Source organism: Gadus morhua, chromosome 11, assembly GCF_902167405.1.
Source record: "Gadus morhua chromosome 11, gadMor3.0, whole genome shotgun sequence".
Taxonomy (NCBI): Eukaryota; Metazoa; Chordata; class Actinopteri; order Gadiformes; family Gadidae; genus Gadus; species Gadus morhua.
Window position 1 is genome coordinate 17,491,789 of NC_044058.1, and position 4,236 is coordinate 17,496,024.

Here is a 4,236-nt window from a genome sequence, read left to right on the forward strand (position 1 = left end):
CAGCAGCTTTGTCCCCACCTGGCATTTTCTCAGCAGTCTTAGAAAATATAGCCTCTGCTGAGCCTTACCGACCACCGCAGCCGTGTTGGTGTGCCAGGTTAGGTCCTTACTGACCCGCACCCCCAGAAACTTGAAGGAGGAGACCCTCCCCACGCAGACCCCGTCTATCTGCAGTGGGGCGAGGTCACCTCTCATCCCGCTCCAGTCAAACATCATCTCCTTGGTTTTGCTGGTGTTCAGCAAAAGGTTATTAGCTGAGCACCAGGCTGTGAGCCTCTGGACTTCCTCCCTGTATGCTGTCTCGTCACCGTTGGAGATGAGACCCATCACTGTAATGTCATCCGCAAATTTGACGATGACATTTGAGTGATGGGCGGGGCCCCCGTCATGTGTGTAAAGAGAATACAGGAAGGGGCTCAGCACACAGCCCTGAGGAGAGCCCGTGCCGAGCGTCAGGGTGGAAGATGTTTGTGTCCCCATCCTCACTGTCTGTGGACGGTCCGTCAGGAAGCTCTAAATCCATTCACAGGTGGGGGAAGGGAAATCCAGGTCAGTCAGCTTCCTGATGAGAATGTTCGGCAAGGTTGTGTTAAACGCTGAACTAAAGTCAACAAAAAGCATCCTGACATAATTCCCCTGTTTTTTCCAGGTGAGTCGCTGCAGTGTGGTGAACTGTGGCGATTGCGTCAGCTGTCGACCTGTTTGCTTCATAAGCAAACTGATGCTGGTCGAGGTTTTGAGGGCTACAGGACTTAAGGTGGGGGAGGACGAGCTTCTCGAGGCACTTCATGACGACAGATGTTAGTGCCACTAGTCTGTAGTCATTTAGGCTGCCTGTGGTGGATTTCTTTGGAACTGGAACATTGGTGGGTGCTTTGAGGCAGGGAGGGACCGTAGCCTGTTCCAGGTAGGTGTTGAATATCCTTGTTAGGACCCCAGAGTATAGGTCTATACTAAGGGGTCAGTATAATATAGGTCTATACTAACCCCTTAGGGTGCACTCACACTAGGCCATCTGGCCGTGGCCGTGGCCGTTTTCACACCTAACCGTGCTCAAATCTGCCAGTGTGAGTGGGGCCAGTCTGGCCAGGCCAGGCCAACTTGGCCACTTGGGAGAGGTGTGCAGCTATGGTACGGGCCGCCACGGTACAGATGCTAATGAGCCGACACGCGCACACGCACGGCTACGCAACCTGAGCTGGATGACGTATAGTCCATGCGACGACCATGGACATAATAAAGGAGACGAGCCTTCTTTACCATTAAACGGTAAACATGGCGTCAAGCGGTTCAACTGTTGGTCCCATAGAGAAGTCAAGTGTCTGTTTTGGGCAGACGATAAGCAACAGACTCAGCAAAGTGCGAACTGTGTTCTCTGTGTTGTTGTCCATTGTTGTTAAAACTCTGACTGGCGGCAGACTTTATTATGGTCCATGCAGCGGACGCTTGGTGATGACGTGTTACGACGTGATGACGTATGCACAAGAGCTTACCGTGGCCAGGCCACAGTTGCGACGGCCAACGGCCACGGCCAGATGGCCTAGTGTGAGTGCAGGCCAGAGAACAATGGGGCCAGTTGAGGTGTGAAAACAGCCAGATGGTCTAGTGTGAGTGCACCTTAATATAGACCCATAAAACGGGGTCAGTATAGTATAGGTCCATAACCCCTTAGCGAAGGTCTATACCAAGGTATCTTAGCTTATATATGGTCGGAAAGCCAGCTTACAAAATATCTTAAGTTAATACATTTAAAATTGATCGTTTCAATATTCTGTTCATTGTCCATTATCCTGTCCAGTCCCTGTATATTTCATACTTCATTCACTGTTCATTCTATCCAATTAAAGTTGAAGTCATCCTGTTCTGCTAACATCCCTTGTGCTAGGTGGTTTCTAGATCTGTTTTTGTTGTATTTCCTTCAAGGTCTCTCTTTATGCCGTTTCCCTGTGTTAACTGTGGATTTCATCGCACACATCTTCTTGAAAGCCCAGAGCAACAGTTAGTATTTATGTTGAGAAAAAAAGTTTCTGAAGGATTCTCTGTTTGCTAAACCAAAAACCGAGCACTTCCAATTTCGTAATAACATTAGGTTGTTAATGTTGACGTCAACACACTCTGTGAATCATACCCATTTTATTCTACTGGAGAGTAGTGAAGGAACTGTGACAGCTGTTGCCATAGTTACGCGCCTGACGGTATGGTGATTTGAAGGTAGTGGGGGTGTGAATGAGCCGTCAGCCGGAGTCCTGCATTGCAGCCAAAGTGCTCGATGTTGGATGACAAGTTCAACAAGTGCAGCTATTCCAATATTCAATGTTCTTATTTTTAACTAAGGATGGGAAATTTGATTTGTACTATGAACCTTATATTACCTTAATCACAGTCTTATTGAGCTGGTGTCGAATTGATATTAAATCTTAATAGATGAAAAATGAGATGTGTATTAGATGTATATTAACAATGTTAATGCATGAAAAAAATACCTACATGTTGATATTTACCGGCATTGCAATATGCTCTTGGGCAGTTAAAAGATGACATAGGTTAACCATGGATGCATCCATATTTGTGTAAAATGCTGTTTGATGACATGGAGCTGAGCCATTGTGTTTGTTTATAGCTCTGATGTGTTACACCCCATCACTGCCCTGCATGCACCTAGACCAAGACCCATGTTGTTCCCCATTGCAGATCAATGAGGCTCATAATGTGGTGTGAGATGTGTCTTTGCCTCTCTGTGACAACCCGATGCAGAAGTTGAACGAAAGAGAGAGAGAGAGAGAGAGAGAGAGAGAGAGAGAGAGAGAGAGAGAGAGAGAGAGAGAGAGAGAGAGAGAGAGAGAGAGAGAGAGAGAGAGAGAGAGAGAGAGAGAGAGAGAGAGAGAGAGAGAGAGAGAGAGAGAGAGAGAGAGAGAGAGAGAGAGAGAGAGCAAGAAAAAGAAAGACACAATTCATTTCATTCCAAAGTAATTCTCCACAAAGGGGGTACAGTAAAGGGATCAGATCAAAGAGCGGGCTGAAGACATGCTGATGCAGAGCGTGCTCAACATCAGAAAGACGTTGATAGTGGATGAACAGGATGATAGTGGAGACGAGACATCCTACTTGGACAAACACAGTCCTCTTCCTAACTTGGTGTGATACATTTACATTGACAAGGAAAAGATGGGAATTAAGTCAGTGCATGTCACTTGATCACACCACTGACCTATAATGGTTCAGTACTGGTGTTCACTAATACTAATGGTGAAAGTATTGATTTGATTTGTTCTTTTAACGTAGGCTGCTTCCGTGTTAACCTTCTTCTTTCATATTGTAAAACACGTAGTAATTTGACTAAATATAGACTGATAGGATGAGGATACAACAACCACATGTTATTCATATCGCTCACCTTTTCAATATCATGCTCTGATGAGAAGACGTGCAAGTGATATTTTAATAACTATCCGTATAGCAATTAACTACAGTTAAACGTGAAACAAATATCATTTCACCAGCATGTCGTTCATTGTGAGAGAGAACAAGTGATTATGGCCTTACTGTATCATCAGCCTCAGCAGCATTCCTCATCTCTGCTCTCCTCTACTCTAGACCAATCTGTTAGCCTTCAAGCTTGCCATTAGTCTGCCTCCAACACAGAGGTACTACTGCAATCTTCTCTGTCTATCTGTATCCATAGGTCGCTCTCTTTCTGTCTTTCTTTCTTTCTGTGTGTGTGTGTGTGTGTGTGTGTGTGTGTGTGTGTGTGTGTGTGTGTGTGTGTGTGTGTGTGTGTGTGTGTGTGTGTGTGTGTGTGTGTGTGTGTGTGTGTGTGTGTGTGTGTGTGTGTGTGTGTCTCTCTCTCTCTCTCTCTCTCTCTCTCTCTCTCTCTCTCTCTCTCTCTCTCTCTCTCTCTCTCTCTCTCTCTCTCTCTCTCTATGTTCATTCCTCCCTCGCTCTCCCTCCCTCCCTGTCACAGAACTCCCCACCACTCAGTGGCTGAACATTGCGGTTGGAACACAACGATGTGATATGACTACTGATGCTCATGTGGTTCAGCTTTCCCCTGGAACCGGAACACCACTCCTATTTTCCCCTGAGGATATGTTGAGTGGCACACCCCCCAGGTCCGAACCACCCAACCGACCCTACCTGCCCCCAGTACCCACAATCTCAGGGCACCGAATATTTGAAAAACCTGGTGCCTAAATCTATTTAAAAAAACTTTCTTGCCACAGACTTCTGGGACACAAA